Source organism: Macaca fascicularis, chromosome 10 (genome assembly GCF_037993035.2).
Source record: "Macaca fascicularis isolate 582-1 chromosome 10, T2T-MFA8v1.1".
Classification (NCBI taxonomy): Eukaryota; Metazoa; Chordata; class Mammalia; order Primates; family Cercopithecidae; genus Macaca; species Macaca fascicularis.
The window spans coordinates 78,834,313-78,851,591 of NC_088384.1; the positions used below are offsets into that span (position 1 = coordinate 78,834,313).

Sequence of the window (17,279 nt, forward strand, 5' to 3'; positions counted from 1 at the left end):
GGCCGGGCGCGGTGGCTCACGCCTGTAATCCCAGCACTTTGGGAGGCCGAGGCGGGCGGATCACAAGGTCAGGAGATCGAGACCACGGTGAAACCCTGTCTCTACTAAAAATACAAAAAATTAGCCGGGCGCGGTTGTGGGCGCCTGTAGTCCCAGCTACTCGGGAGGCTGAGGCAGGAGAATGGCGTGAACCCGGGAGGCGGAGCTTGCAGTGAGCCGAGATCGCGCCACTGCACTCCAGCCTGGGCGACAGAGGGAGACTCCGTCTCAAAAAAAAAAAAAAAAAAAAAAAAAAAAAGAAAAAGTCCCTTCAAATTAAAATCTATGTATCAGAAGTCATCCAAACAATTCACAATAATTAGTATTATCAAATTAGTGCTATTTAACTAGTACTGGTCTTTCTCGTTAGCAGTTCTATCAGAAGGCACTCAAGGCACTTTGAAAGTAAATATCCAAAGTTTTTTTTTTGTCTGCCTGGTAATGACATATTATAAAAATTTATTACTAAAGGTGAATATACAACTTAACTTTATAAATAAAAATGTATTTTACATGTTTCTTTTTCTTTTTTTTTGCGGGGGTGGGGGTAGGGGGACTAAGTCTTGCTCTGTCGCCCAAGCTGGAGTGCAGTGGTGCGCCCTTGGCTCACAGCAACCTTCGCCTCCCAGATTCAACTTATTTTCTGACTCCAGCCTCCCGAGTAGGTGGGGCTACAGGCACGCACCACCACGCCCAGCTAATTTTTGCATTTTTAGTAGAGACCAGGTTTTGCCATATTGGCCAGGCTTGTCTCCAACTCCTGAGCTCAGGTGATCAGCCCGCCTCAGCCGCCAAAGTGCTGGGCGTGAGCCACAGCACCTGGCCAAAATTTTCTATATTCAACAGTAAATTTTCAGTTTCAGTTCCCCAGACTGAGAGGTCGTTTTATAAGTCTGCTTATGACACCATGTATCTGAGATTCAAGCTCAGTCCACATTGCAGTTCTCAAGCTGTGAGGTACTCTATTCTTTAGAAGGCTCCCTTAATCCAGCCTCTCTCAGATCCTGGGGTAGCATCTGGGTGGAACCTGGAGGACTTGACAGGAAACCCATCCTTCTATGGCAGTCATCAACAGTTACAGAGCCCTCCTCATTGGTGACACAGAACACACCCAAAGGCTGTAATCTGGCTACACTAGGCAAACTAGCTAAAATGGCAGGCAGATTGGAGAGAACTTATTCAGGTATAAATATGCCTTTCTCAGTGACGCTCTTCAGAACATCTGTCTCGCACTTCTCCTCCCCCCAGTTTCAGAACCTGACATATTTTTTCAATGCTTCAAGTTTGTTTCCTATCCCTTTTCTCATTCCTTGAACACTGGGTGTTAACCAAACCTGTGTTAGTGTTTTTCTCTCCATTTTGTGGTGGTGGATATGAGCTTAATCATACCCTGGATTTTATTCTCTGTTCAGCTTGGGGATTGGACAGGGACTTGTAGCTTGCCACCCACTCAGGCACCAAGTCATGCTCGCAGAATCTTCTGGTAACTGCCTGGAAAACCATGTTCTAATGCTGCACCTTTGAATCTCTGAAGTCATGTGAACCTGGAGACCCCAGAGATGGAGAAGTCTCCTGGCCTAGCCAATTTCTCCTTTATTTCTCAGCTGCTGTCCCACTCCTGAGAAAACCTCTAGAAACCAATACCTAGATATTTCACCATCACTATTATATGTAGTGCTCAGCTCAAGGAACTCCCATATCTAGAAATCCCAGAACTAAGACATGACCTCATGGAAGGTGCTTTGTGCTTATAGACTTGTGTTATGCTACAGGTTGGGTTCTGACCTTCATATCTTTCACATTTTGAAATTGTCAACTACCTGGAACATATTTTTCTCATAGTAAATGGCAGAAATGCAAGAAGAGTCATACCATACAAGCACATGTAAAGTCATTATATCCACTAACATTTGACTAGCAAAAGCAAGTCATAGGGCCAAGTCAATGCAGTAGATTGTCAACTCCACTTACACTCATGGCAAAGATGGAAAGCAAAAGGATTGTGAATAAATAACACCATCTACTACCAATGCTAGGGACATAAAAGTGAGTAATATAGATGGCAAAGTTGTAAAGGAGCCTGCAGTCTATTAAGAATTGTGACTCTGTAATGTTTCCTGTTAGTGGAAGCAAAGATATAGCATACAACCATTTTCCTCACAAAACTTTCCACTGCCAGTTAATAGACATAGATTTTGCAATATTAAAGCTCATATAGAATGAAACTTATTTCATGTAAGCTAATGTTTTATAATTTCCTGTCAGGTTTAGAAATATTGTATCTTCTGAATATATATATTTCAGCATTATCTTATTGCTGAGAATGTACTGCATTTATCTTTAGGTTACTCATTCTATAATAAAAATAAAATATTTACATAAAAATGTACACTTTGATGACTTGCACCTATTCTAGAATGACATAATTTGTTACCAATTAGCATTCTGCAGCAGGTGACATAAAATCAATAAACAAGCAAAGCTGATAAAAAAAGAAAGATATTAAACAAATATGTAAATTATATTGCATATAATTCTACACTATTTTGAATATGTGCATTTCTTATTAATATTATTACTCCATAACAGAGAATACTCATGTTAACTGAAGTTGTAAATTCAGTTTTCCACAATGAAGAATTAATGAGAATAGAAATTTCAAATAGTAATTATCTAAAGAATTAGGCTTAACAGCCAGACTGTAAAATTGGCTTATAAACCATGTAAACCAAGCTTTTTACAAGTATAATGAATGAAGTTTATGAAACACCAGTACATAACATCAAAGTGATTTTGAGTGTTTTTAATCTATGAAAAGAGCCTGCTTAAAATAGCAGTTTTTAGATCATTAGTAGCAGAAATTTTTTTTTTCAGAATTGATATTTCATAAAACCTTAAACTTTACATTTTGAAGTTAGCAAAAATTACAAAAAAGCACCACAATCTATAACTTTGAGGAAAAAATAATGAAAATTATAATGATTTAAAATATGCTTATTTTCAAAACTACCTTCCTTAATTAGAATAAAAACTTCTACAATTTCCCCAACATACATGAAGTTCTATGCCCAAAATTAAAAATGCAAAATATAAAATAGTGCCGCATGTTTAAGGGTAAGCTCTCATATTATTTGTTTTCTGTTATCTGTGTGCTATTTATATACATATATTTATATATTTTGCTTTTGTTGAAGCTGTTTTCTCTAAATGGAATGTCCACATCTTAAATCTACTCAACTCAACTTGCATTGGCTCTGTGAAGCCTCAACTCAAAATGACATCTCCCTTCACTAATTTTTTTTTCTGCTCAGCCTATCTGTGTTCCATTGTTAAACCCCTATGTTATGATTTTCCAGTATTTCATAACTTAATAACACACGAGTTGTGTATATTATTTGCAAGTTAAATACATGGATCTCCAACAACTGCCATGAAACTAACGTTTTGCTTTTGTCACCAGTCCTTAACCTGATGCTAGGCACAAAATAGTTTCTCATTAAATAGTTGATCTTTCACTCCTTTACTTGAGTTTCAGCCAGTGATAAGGAATGCTAACACTGCAAATTAACAAAACTGTGAGCACAGCTCTCTGTATGAGTTACCTATTCCTGTCTTGAATTATTGATTAAATTTCCTTCAGATAAACTTTTACTCAATACATTTAAAGCCAGAAACAAGCAGTGAGGACTTTCTGGGAGAAAGTCAAACAAACCCACGACAAAGAGAAGAGATAGATGGAACAGTCTGTGTAAAGCACTAAGATGTGGTTTGGCTGCGTGTCCCAACCAAATGTTTTGCAGAAATGTGATTCCCAGTATTGGAGATGGGACCTAGTGGGAGCTGCTTGGATTGCGGGGGCAAATCTTTCATGACTGTCTTGGCCCCATCCCCCTGTTGATGAGTGAGTTCTTGCACAATTAGTTCATGTGAGAGCTGGTTCTTTAAATGAGCCTGGCACATCCTCCCCACTCCTTTGCTTCCTCTCTTGCTATGTGACACACCTGCTCCCCGTTCACCTTCTGCCATGAATAAAAGCTTCCTGAGGCTTCACCAGATGCTGGTGCCATGCTTGTACAGCCTGCAGAACCATGAACCAAATAAACCTCTTTTCTTTCTAAATTACTAAATTTCTAAATTTCAGATATTCCTTTACAACAAAGCAAAAATGGGCTAATACACACTAGTTACATGGAACTGGATACATTTTTGGTGTTCTCTCCTGATTTTATACTATTCCATATGCCTCGGGAAGGATATAATCAATGTAACCGTCATTGGATGGGTCCTTATGTCTGCCTGTCTTATTTTGGTCCTAATACTAGGCAAACATCCAAACTATTAGATAGGAAAGGAGACTTTTAATATCTTACAATTAAGTTGCTGTGGCAACTCGATAGCTTTGCCTCCCACTTAGCAGCATCTCTCAAAATTGAACACGCATTGGAATTGCTTGGGGATCTTTTCAAGTTGTACTTCTGATTCAGTAGATCTGGAGGGGCCTGCGATTCTGTATGGCTCATAAGCTTGCAGGTGCTGCTGGCCTAGAGACTACTCATTAGACTCATGCCCAGAGATTCTGATTTAGTTGGTCTGGGGTGGATCTTAAATGTCTGTACTCTTGGGAACCCTCTGAGTAATCCTCAAGTACAGCCTGATTTCAGAAAAACTACAATGGACTATCAGTTTGCTGGGAAAAAAATCCTTTGTCTACAGCTGGTGTTTGAATAATCCATCATGGTTAGGAAATAGTGTGACTGCAGAATCTTTGATCAGTGGCCTGTATAATGGGGCAGGAGCCTCCTTTCCATCATTTTAAGCTTCTGGTGATATGTAAACATACAGCTTCCTCATCATTTTGAATATCACACACACACACAAAAACCATCCTAATACAAGTGAAGATAAGACATTTCAAGGCCCGTCTATTAAGAGTGCTCCAAGGACTTTGCTGTATCCACCTTCTCTACGATCTTTTAAGAAATGGAAAATTTCAATCCCCACCCCAGACTCACTGAGTCAAAATTTATATTTTTAATAAGATTTCAAGGTGATTTGTGTGCTCATTAAAATTGGAGAAGGCTCTAATGAAGAAATTCTCTTGCATGTTTTCAAAAGCTTTATATTAAAATATTTGGTAAAAGGATAGTTTTAATATAGTATCTGAAGCACTTAAGGAAATTAGCTTTAGCATCCAGCCAGAATGAATAATATGAGTAGAATATTAGATTCTTTTTGTTTTGTTTTAGCGAGGTAAAATTTAGGTTACACCAAGGAGCAAAATACATATTCTTCAAGGTGATCAACAGCTTTGCTGTGAGATCATGCTTCATCAAGTCAGCTGTGCCAAATCAGGCTGACACACTTGAACAAGGAAGAAGTGATTGATCTGTGGTTTCTTCAGGAATGAGGTACAGAATCCATTGCAACACTTTTACTTCTCCTCTTTATTCCCTTCTACCATCACTCCATGTCTTTGTGAACTTCCGTAAGCTGCTCTATTAGGTCTCCCAGGAAACATTTTTGCAAAAGTGACCAACAGTAGGGGTGAGGCCCAAGGCAAAGTGTTTTGGTTGGTGCCAGAAATGACTGTAATAGCCTTAAACTCCACATTTAAGAGCACAGAGCAATGACATCTGCATCCCTGGAGTCTGTTAGAAATGTAGAATCTCAGGTCCCACACCAGACCAGTCAGAATTGGCATTTTAACAAGATAGGAAGCAGTGGTGTATGACAGTGTGTTAGATACTGTCTTTGTAGAGTTGTAGAGAAGCGGCCATGTGCATGATTGGAAGTTACAGAAATATTAATACAAGGGCCACGGGTGGGATGAAAACTTGTTCTTAAAGAAAACAGCATATAGTCTTTACCAATTATCCTAGTATTAATCACAGAAGTGTGCTATCACTTTCTAACTTGCATTGATTATCCTATTGTTTTTCTGTACTTCATACAAACATTGTTCTTGTACAAGATATTGGTTATATGTAAGATGTTACATATCCACCAAATAGTCCATGTGGAGTGAAATACTTTAAATATACCGATTATCTGAAAAAAAAAAGTATGCAAGTGTCTGAATGGCATTGTTGGTTTTAAAAACACAAGGTGTAGAAAAAAATAACATTTGTGTTTCAACTTCACGTTACCAGCTGTGTAACTCTGAGCATAGGCTGAACTTCTCCATGCCTCAGTTACCTTGTTTGTAAAATTATAATAGGTATACCTCACTTTCTGGTTTGTTGCAAGAACATCTCTCTCTTTCTTCCCACTTATTTTTTTGAGACAAGGTCTTGCTGTGTTGCACAGGTTGGTCTCCCACCCACAGGCTCAAGCAATCCTGCCACCTCAACCTCCTGAGTAGCTGGGATTACAGGCATGCACCACTGCTCTTGGTTGCCAGGGTATCTCCTGATCTTTATTATGTCTTCAGTAGCACAGAGTAAGCATGCCCCCCCGACAAAGGCTTTTGAATAAATGAATAAAATGTATTTATAAAAGCTTTACCTGCATATCTTGGGTACCACATAACAGAAATGTCTCCCTTATCTTAATTATTGAACATTTTTCATGTAAGATCTTTGATTGAAAATATACAATCCCATTATAAATTCATGTACTCAATGATTTCTCCTTACTAAATATACTAAAGAGTGTATGTGTGTGTGTGTGTGTGTGTGTGCATGTATGTGTGTGTGATCTTCTTTTTTGACAAGTGTATGTTGCTACTAGATATCTGGAAGCTTTGGTCTGAACTACTCAATGTTTCATCATACCTGGCAAACTTCAGGTGAAAGCAGCAGAGTATTATGGAATGAGGAGGGTAAATAATTTTATCACTGAAGTGATTATAATAAAATCATCAATTGTGGTCACACTTAGATCTCTTAAAAGTCTTACTGGGCAATGCACCTCACCATTCTCGGAACCCAGAATCAACCTCCCATCCTTTTGACAATCATCCAAGGTCTAGAAATGTCACATCTTCGTCCCCAGCCTAAAAGCAGAGCCCATAGACCACCCAGCATTACATTTCTGGTGCTCAAGCATAAATGCCAAGTCTGAAATCAAGTGGCTTTATGGCTCTATAGTCAATCCCTTATGAGGGCCTATAGCAGCGTCCAGCATGTTGCATGTTCTGCTCCCCCTGCCTTTCCTCCACCATAATCCCCGACACTCCACCCCTCATGCATGTTTGCTCATCTTTAAACTTGCCAAGCACACTCTGATCCAAGGTCTTTACCCCTGCTGTTCCCTACACCTATAATCATTCCCGCAACAAATATCCACATGATTTTCTCCCTCAGAGCGTTTTGGCCTCTGCTCAAATGTCATACGCTGACAGCCCATATTCCAGGCCATGCCACTCCCACATTCCCCTCTAGCACGTCATTTTGCTTTATCTTTCTTCCTAGTATGAAGCTCTACCTGCCATTGGGTTGTATTTTTATTTGCTTATTATGTATAAAAAGAGGAATCTCATTTTATTCATGGCTATATACCCAGCACTAAGATCATTACAAGGCACATAGCAGGTGGTCAGTATTTGTTAAATAAATAAAATCATCTTCATGTCCTGCCCCTCTTTGCCACTGGGGCATGGGAACGAATTGGATGCCCTAATGATATTCCTGCCAAATTTACAACCCATGCTCAAAAGAGAGACTGGCAAGAGTCAAGACTATTGCAGACAATTCATTAACTGTCTTAATTCAATAAGATTTCTTAGAGGCATCAGTGGTGTTCTGGAGCATGTGATCACTTCTTGTTTTTAAAGATAATGCACCATATTCCCATTTGAGAAAAAAGTCACCATATTATATAAATGGGGTTAAGGTTCTGCATCAGGTTTTTGTACTGCTGCTAGTTTTAAGACTCAGGCTGCTGAGTGCCCAGCCTTTGCAAGAATCCACTTCAGGAATAATGACATCATGCCTTAACTCTTCTGAAACACATTTTCACCCACTGAGCAGTTCGGACAAAACCAATTACATGATGTCATTTTCTATTTTGGAGAAGAGGCCAGGGTGCTTGGATGGATATTTACTTCACATTATTGCACTACAGCTGTGGCAGACACCTCGGTCTTGATACTAATGGTACCTGTTGAAATGATAACTAACAAGGCTGGACTGTCAAAATTGATTTTCTTGCTATGTGTGATGCTTTGCTACTCAGTTTAATGTTCAAAGGAGATTCAGGAGATACAAAAAGTCAGTTATTTGTTTTGTAAATTGAGAACAGATCAATAAAATGTGCCTTCCAGGAATGCCAAAGACATCTTTGAACTAATTTGAAGAGAACTTATTAAAGATATTACTTAACATGTGGATATATTAATTATTAGCCTAAGACTAATGTATAATTAATGTGTGCATGCATGTGTAATTTTTTTTCCCTTTGGAGATAACTAACTCCATTACATTAGTCAGATTAATTTCAACACTGTAAATACAAAAAAGCAAATATCCAGTGGTGGGTGTCAAGATCACCGCATGTTCACCAAAATCCATTGCATCTTCTTGAGTGTATGTGGTTGGATTACATGTCCCAGTGTCCCTTGGAATGAGTTGTGGTGATATGACTGACTTCTAGCCCATGGAGTTAGAGCTAGAGTCATGTTCGCAGAAACCTTCCACTGGTGACCCTCCATGCTCTTTCTCTTTCTGGTTTGATGTACCCTAGCAGGGTAAGTTGGTTGTCTCTATTTGTAGACGATGGACTTACAAGATGGAAGAATGCTGGCCATGTGAATCACGGTTGGAAGGGAAACAGTCCACCAGAAAGAGCATTTTGTAAACAACAATACAAACTTCAATAGTGTTAAGCTACTGAGATGTGGCAGTTTATCTTTCATAGCAACTAGCCCCAGGAACAACTGTGGTGACCTTCCTGGTCCTTATCTTGCATCATGTTTTCATAATCGAGCGCTTTAATTGGCTACTCTTCAATTCTTCATCATATTTGGGTGATCAATGCAACATCTCAATGACGAAAATAACTTTTTTTTTTTTTGAGACAAGGTTTTGCAATGTTGCCCAGGTTGGCCTTGAATTCCTAGGCTCAAGTAATCCTCCCACCTCAGTCTCTGCAGTAGCTGAACTACAGGCATGCACCATCATGCCTGGCTTAAAGAGAACATGGCTATTCCAGAGAGAGTCATTCTGTAAAGTGATGGTATATATGTATATCTGGGGTCAGATATACATATATATCTGTTTATACATATACATATACATATATAAACTGATAGAGTAGAGCTAAGCTCTACTAGCTCTACCACCTTAGCTAGTTAAGGTGGCTTTATTATATTGGGGCTTGACTTACCCATCACCTGGCTTCTCCTTCACAGTGAAATTAAGTGGTCACCAAAACCCCAGTGATAGGGCTGATATTGGTAAAAACATAAAATTAATAAGAAAAAATAGAAAAGCAAATAAATAAAATGAAAAGAACATAACAATAAAAGAAAAGGGCCATTCTTTTGAGATAATGCTTTAATTTGGCCCCCAAAAAACTCCACAAAGGTTTGCAAACAATAATATCTTTATAATCAAGCATCTATGCTTAATTTGCCTTGAAAAAAAAATTCTGCTACTTCACCAACAATAAGAGCTAAATCTCCTAATGGACACATTGCTAGTACCTTAGGGGAGAAATCAAAAATAATTATTTTTTCACTTATTATGAATATGGAATAGTTTAAAAATGTTGTATACTTTCAATCTGAAGCAATGTGAACTGCCAAAGACTATTTTTTTTTTTTTTTTTTGTAATTCTGGAAAGGACAATAAAAGAGCCAGTAACAACTCAACTATTAATTCCTGTTTCTAGAAATAGCTCCATTCTCCCTAAATGTATGAGGAAATATGAGATTCACCAAAACATTACCTAAATGAGAAGATCTTTATAATTAAACTGTCTGCTTTGAAAAAGTTACTGTTCTTGAACAGAGAGAAACTTACCCAGCTAAAACACAGAAAAGGAGGGTAATTCAAAGCTTGAACCCTGAGGGGCAGCATGTGTTAAATTTAGAGCTCTTTGAAATACATAACAAAGCAAGGCTGTAAAATCCAATTCACCTAGCAGGGGGTCAATTATGCACTGTAATAAAAAATAAACATACCAGCTAGCTGAGAGGAATCACAAACTGTCTTAAGTCTTCCCAGGTATTTTTCTCTTTCTGTTCAATTAATATTAATTTTAATTTCATAAAATGTCAAGATCCTTCCCATATTAATTCTCACTCTGTAACATGTAACTTAACAATTGCGGCTGCTTCCTCCTGTCTTTGTACCTGTCCAGTTGTCACAATCTGAGCTCTCCAGGGCAATACACTTTCTTCAAGAAAAATTAACATCTTTAAAGCAATGCTTCCCTGAATGTGTTCCACAGAACACAAGTCCCAAAAGAAATCATTAGGGAAAGAAAAGGGTTTCATTTCTTTCTTTGAAGACTTACAATGTCTATTTAAATATTAAAGGTTCAAGGAAGCCCTTGAGTTAAAACATTCCATCCGTTTATTGAGTCTATGGTTCTCCAGACTTGTTAAGCCACAGACCCCTTTTTGATATAAAACCTATTAACATTCCATGGAACAATTTGGAAAATGGTGGTATTAAATATGACACAAAGATAGAGACTAAATACTCTGTTAGAACCAATGTGTAAATTGTACATTATAATTTTCCAAACAGTAAACCAAATGTTAAGCTGTTCATAATTGGTAAAACTTAGTTATCATATTTGCAAGTGTTCCACACTATTTAATTCTTTTTTCTCATTGCAATTTGTTTAGTAATTACCCACTTTCTACCAATAGCTACTCACTAGTCACCGCAAGGCTAAGAAACAAAACAAGACCAAATCAAACAAAACAAGACCAAAACAAGGAAGAGCACAAAAAAGTGAATCAAATTTTATAAATAAATTTTAAAAAGAAACAAAAAACAATTAAAATTGGGCAAATAGTCTGAATACACATTTCTCCAAAAGAGATAAATGAAGGACCAGTCTGGGCCATATGGTGAGATCCCCATTTCTAAAACATTAAAAAGTGTGCGTTTTGTAGTCCCAGCTACTCGGGAGGCTGAGGTGGGAGGATCACTTGAGCTTGGGAAGTCAAGGTTGCAGTGAGCTGTGATTGCACCACTGCAGTTCAGCCTGGACTAAGAGTGAGACCTTGTCTCAAAGGGTGGAAAAAGAAAAAAAGATAAGCAAATGCACATGCAAGAACTTCAGCATCACTAGGATTAGGGAAATGCACATCAAAACCACAAAAAGATACCATTTCACACCCACTACTATAAACAAAAAGACAAATATTAGCAAGAGTTGGTGAGAATGTGGAGAACCTGGAACCATCATACACTGCTAGTTGGATTCTAAAAAGATGCAACTCTTTAGGAAAACTGTCAGTTCCTTATGGTTTAAACATAGTTTCCATATGACCCAGGAATTCTACTCTGGGTATATACCAAAGACACATGGAAACAAATGTCCACACAAAAGCTTGTACATGAATGTGTCCTTACTCATATAGCCAAAGTGTGGAAGTGACTGAAATGTCCATCAACTGATGAATGGGTAGATAAAATGTGGCATATTCATTCAATTGAATATTATTTGACCATAAAATGGAATAAAAAACTGATCCATTTTACATGGATGGACCTCAAAAACGTCGGGCTATATGAAAGAAGCTGGTCACAAAAGACCACATATTTTGTGATTCCATTTCTATGAAATGTCCAGAACAGACAAATCCATGGAGACAGAAAGTAGATTAGCGGTTGCAAAGGGCAGAGTGAATTGAGAAATGAGGAGTGACCATTAATGGGTACAGGGTTTCTTTTGGGAGTAACAAAATGTTCTAAAATTACATTGTAGTGATGGTTGCATAACTCTATGAATACACTGAAACCCACAGAATTGTACACTTTATACGAGTGAATTGTATGGTATGTGAATTATACCTTAATAATGCTGTTATTTAAAAAATAGATAACTGGCTACTTGTTAAAACTCTGGTAACTGGCTGGTATGAAACAAAGGAAAGCTGGAAAAAATTGAAAGCTTTTTATTTTTATAAGAATTTCGGTCACTGTTTTCTCTCTTTCTTTTCTTCAAGTAGTTTCCATTAGTAACAATGGTTGTGGGTGCATATATGTACTTTTTTAAAAAAAGAAGCTGGAACTAAGTAGGGTTACACTGACAAAAGCCTGGGGTTAAGCACTGAGACTAATTTTCACATCAATCAAAGAAATAATGATGGTTAAAACATCCTAAAATATTACTCGACATAATGAAATGACAAGTTGTGAGAATAATACAACTAGGATACTTGAATTACAATATTAATTTGGGGGCCTCCCACCATTTTAACATTTTGGCATATAAGTCATTGAGCACCATTAAAATTAGCGTATCTAAGCATACTTCGTTCTCCTATACATAATTTGAGTATTCTTAAGTTCTCTTCTGCTATGAAACTTTCTTTCCAGTGGAGGGTGTTCTCAGGATATAAACCACTTTAGGGAGGCTTCTATTATTTCATACTTCAGTCCTGTTTCCTGAAAAAAGAAATGTAAGCTCTTTGAAGGCAGAACTCAGGTCTGATGCTTACGCTTTATTCATCTGCAAAGCTTTGCTACTCAAAGTGGGGTCCATAGGACAGTAGTGTCAGCATTGCCTGGGAAATGCAGCAATCTCAGGACCCACCTCAAACCTGCTGAATCAGACACTAAGCGGGGTGGAACTTGCAACTAGCTCTGTAGGTGACTGGAATGTACCCTTCTGTTTGAAGAGGGAAAGATAAATGTCTGAGTTATGACTCTCTCTAATATTTTTTGACTATGTCATTTGGGTAAGTTACTTCAGGTCTCTGCATCTCAGGCTCTAGCTTGGCAAGATGAGGATAAAATTAGTATCATTTTTATAGCACTGCGGTGAATAATTAAATTAGATAATGTATATAAAAGTTGTTTTTAAATATAAAGAGTTACATAAATGTCAGTTGTCATTATAATTGCTAAGCAAGTCACAAATAGATAACTAATAAAAACATACCATTTGATGTACTGAATAATGTCAGTTATCTGTCTAAACAGCAGGATGTTTTAAAAAGCAGAAAATGTTTTGAATCAGGACGATATTATACTAAAACTTACATGTATTGTGGCAGGCATGATGGTAAGTGACTTATACACATAGCTCCATTATGCCTTATATAAAAAGTAAAAATGTACAGTTATTACAGAAAATCATCCATTTTACAGATGAGGAAACTTAGTTTCCAAAATCATTCAGATGTTGATTGTAATCAACTGATTATATTTCCAAGACTCCAGAGTCCATACTCACATAAGTACTGCACTAAAACTGATTCTTACTTGTAAGCTAAATGAGTTTTTCTTCTTTGTTAAGGTATAACATACATATAGTAAAATGCACAAGTATTAAATGTACAACTTTATGAATATTTATGTATGTAAACAGAGTTATAACTACTACCTAGATCAAAATATAGAACATCACTCTATAAGGCTCCTTCATGCTTCTTCTGGTCAATATTTCCCACGCGCAGGGGAAAACTCTATTCTGACTTCTAGAACCATTTATTAGTTTTGCTTGTTCTTGAATTTCCTATAAATAGAACAACAGAGTAAGTAGTCTTTCGCACATGACTTCATTTGTTTTATTTGTTCCACACAATCTCTGCCGAGATTTATCTACATTTTGTCTGTAGTAGTGGTTTATTATTTCATATTGCTAAGTAGAAGCTTATGTATTTGAAAGGTAAATAGGAAAATGCTAGTTAAATTCTTTTTATAATCATCCTAATGGTGCAGACAGCAGAGCCTGGCTGGTTTCTATTAGGCAATGTGGTTGAGTTGAAGAAAAACTAAATAAGAAGCCTTGGATGTGTCAATCACTGAAAGTCTTTCTTGTGTGCAAGTTCAAGGACATATGTTCTGATAAAAATCCAAAACCAAGATGATGAAAGCACCCTGGAAAATGCTCAAAAGATAAAAGGAGAAAAGGATGGATGCTAGGTCACTATAGGAATAAAGTACACATTACCTGGACATCTGGGGAAAAGGGAAGGAACTCAAACATAACACTGTACACCTACAGTCCATGGAGTTCATGGCAGTTCACAGAGGTCTTTATTACAGGTTTTAGGAAAAGAGGCTGCACAAATATTGGTGAAAATAGACACAATTCCATAATAGCTTAACTCGACTGTTATCAAGGTATCAAGGATGTAATTCTGAGTCAGAATCTTCAAATGACCCCAGTGAGGAATAAATGGAGATGATAAATGATGACCTGGTGTGACTATCCATGGAGCCCTTTGATTAACACAGAGTTGGATTTATAAGTCAAATTCATGTTAACTGATTTAGTTCTTTTGTGGTTAGAAAAATCATAAATACAATGTGTGTTGACTTCATGAAGGCTTTTGGCAAAATATGTTCTTGAAGATGAAGAAATATGGACAGGTGTGGTGGCTCATGCCTGTAATCACAGCACTTTGGGAGACCAAGACAGGCAGATCACTTGAGGCCAGGAGTTTGAGACCAGCCTGGCCAACATAGTGAAACTCCATCTCTACTAAAAATACAAAAAATTAGTTGGGCATGGTGGCACACGCCTGTAATCCCAGCTACTTGGGAGGCTGAGTCATTAGAATCACTTGAATCAAGGAGGCAGAAGTTACAGTGAGCTGAGATTGCACCACTGCATTCCAGCCTTGATGACAGAGGGAGATCTCAAAAATAAAACAGAAGAAAAGAAAAAGAAAGTATTCCTAACAGCAGACATAGTCAATGCCACATCATATACGAGTCTCTACCTAGAGGGGATATTGAGGCTTTAATCTGATCTGAGTCAACATTTTTACAATGGTGTAGTAAAAACATTCAAGTTGTGATGACCAAATAAATGTACGCATGACATGAAATTAGGGAAAACTGTGACTGTTATGTGATAGAATTAAGATCCAAAAAGTTTTACTGAGCTAAGTCAAACCTACAGACAATAAACTTAATAGTACTAAATTTAAGGTCTTTAATCTGGATCCAAAACACAACTGCACAAGTAAAAGATGGGGAAGAACATTATGTTGGCTTTGGATTTAGCTGATTATAGACTCAATTGTTAGTATTTTGTTGTGGATGGCAAAAACAGCTGCCATGTGTGTTTTGTTTCTCACACTATGCCAGCCTAGATTCCCTGTATAGCTCTTCTGCTGGAAAAGGATGAAAACAAACTAAAAACTCTGAAGAGATATTAACATTTTGTCTGTAGCAGTGGTTTATTATTTCATATTGCTAAGTAGAAGCAGACTCCAGGTTTCACCCTGAAGATATCTGCTGAGTCTTGGCAACCATGAGCTTCCATTTGTATGATTTCAAATATGTGAGTTGGACCAATCAGAGACAAAGTCTAAGGACTTTCCAATGTGGGGAGTCTCACTAGACATCCCTTATACACTTGGAACAGCAGCATAAGCTGGAACTGGCAATAAATTCTTTCAGAAAACAAGGGAAATTGCCTGATGAATTGAGCACTCAGTGAAGGAAAAAAATCTCCAGTGAGATTTCATACCCACAACCTAGTCGGTATTTGAGTTTATGGCTTGCATCATACTACTCTTGTAGGGAGTTGTATGAATCTATTGGTCACTGGTTGGTTTCCCACCTCTACCTCTGTGGACAGCTACTTGAAGCAAACAAAACTCATCCTTGATGTGAATCCAGGTCTCAGACAATACTGAAAAGAAAGTTCCATGAAAATACATAACATATAAAATAACAAGTCAACATGAATAAGAAGAGCACAAATAACAAACAACTTCAACCCATAATTCCAATCGATATAGGAATTATCTAAGACTGTCTAACACATTTCAGGAAACAAGTAAGAAGATGATAATATGATTAAGGAACAAGTAACTATTAAAAATGATTAAATCAATTTTAAAATAAAGCAAAAAGAATATCTAGGAATTAAAAATATGATAATTAAAAACCAATGGATGTTGTCATGCTTGGGGTCAAGTTCCAACCCCAGCTGATTGTGGCTGAGGGGAGTGCGTGGATGTGGGGCAGGGAGCTGGAAGAACACTTGAGAGACAGCAGGTAGATGAGACATGGCTTTATTCAGCAGCTGCCTCACAGGGTCAGTGTTACTTTTATACATTACACAAATAGTAGTGGCTGAGAGCTAGGTGGTGAGCTTCTCTATGTTACGGCTATGGCGGTGAGCTTTTCTATGTTATGTCTACATGGTTATGATTATATAAGACGTGGGACTATGCACTTGTACCACAAACCTACTGAGTCATCCAGGTTGTTTACCTTGGCCTATGCCTGCTTGGATGCAGCTCAGTCATATTCCTTACAGATGTTTTATCAGCAGATTAGACACAGCTGAAGGAAAAATTATTGACCTAGAAGATAGTTATGAAAAAGTGATTTGGAAGGCAGCACAGTGAGACAGCTAGGTTGGAATCACGAGAAAGTCGTTCGGGGGCATGACAGAGTGGAAAAGTCTATTGAGAAAAGGAAAACAGAATGAATGGGAGGGAGGCAAAGTAGCAATGGGCTATAAGTGCTAGAGAACTGATTACTTCAAACCTCAGATTTAGGAAGCACAACAAATCCTGAGGAGGAAACTAAGAAAGAAATCTACACCTGGAGACTTAGTGAAATTTCATAACACCCAATACAACATGAAAATATTAAAAGCAACCACAGGAAGAGATTACTTCAGAGGAATAACAATTGCTATGGCTTGTCAACAGCAACGGTGAATATTAGACTATAGGAGAAACTGCTGCCAATGTGCCAAGAAGAAACAACTGCCAACCTGGAACTGAAAACTCAGTGAATCCAACTTTTAATACGAAAGATTTAAAAAGGCCACTTTTCATTCAAACAAATGGAAAATATTTAACAATCCTCCCTAGAGGAATTCCTATAGAACCAACTACAGTCAGAAGGAAAATAATCCCAAATGCAAAGTCAGAGATGCATGAAGGAGAGGTAAATTTTAAAAATACTGATAAATATGTGAGTGAATTGTTATAAGCATTGATTGTAGTAAAAAATGTCTAATGTATGTGGTTTAGGAAGATATAATTAAATACTAGACAATAATAGCTGAAGCTAAAATGCTGAACATATGTTATCATTCAAGAGAATCATAAAGATTTTGATTAAAGTAAAATATACAAG

General features: G+C 37.4%; 1 protein-coding gene across 3 annotated transcripts in view; it reads right to left on the reverse strand.

Moving 5' to 3' along the window:
- The window catches only part of PLCB1 (phospholipase C beta 1), a 744,009-nt gene that overhangs the window by 403,671 nt on the left and 323,059 nt on the right, over nucleotides 1–17,279 (reverse strand). The window lies entirely within an intron of this gene.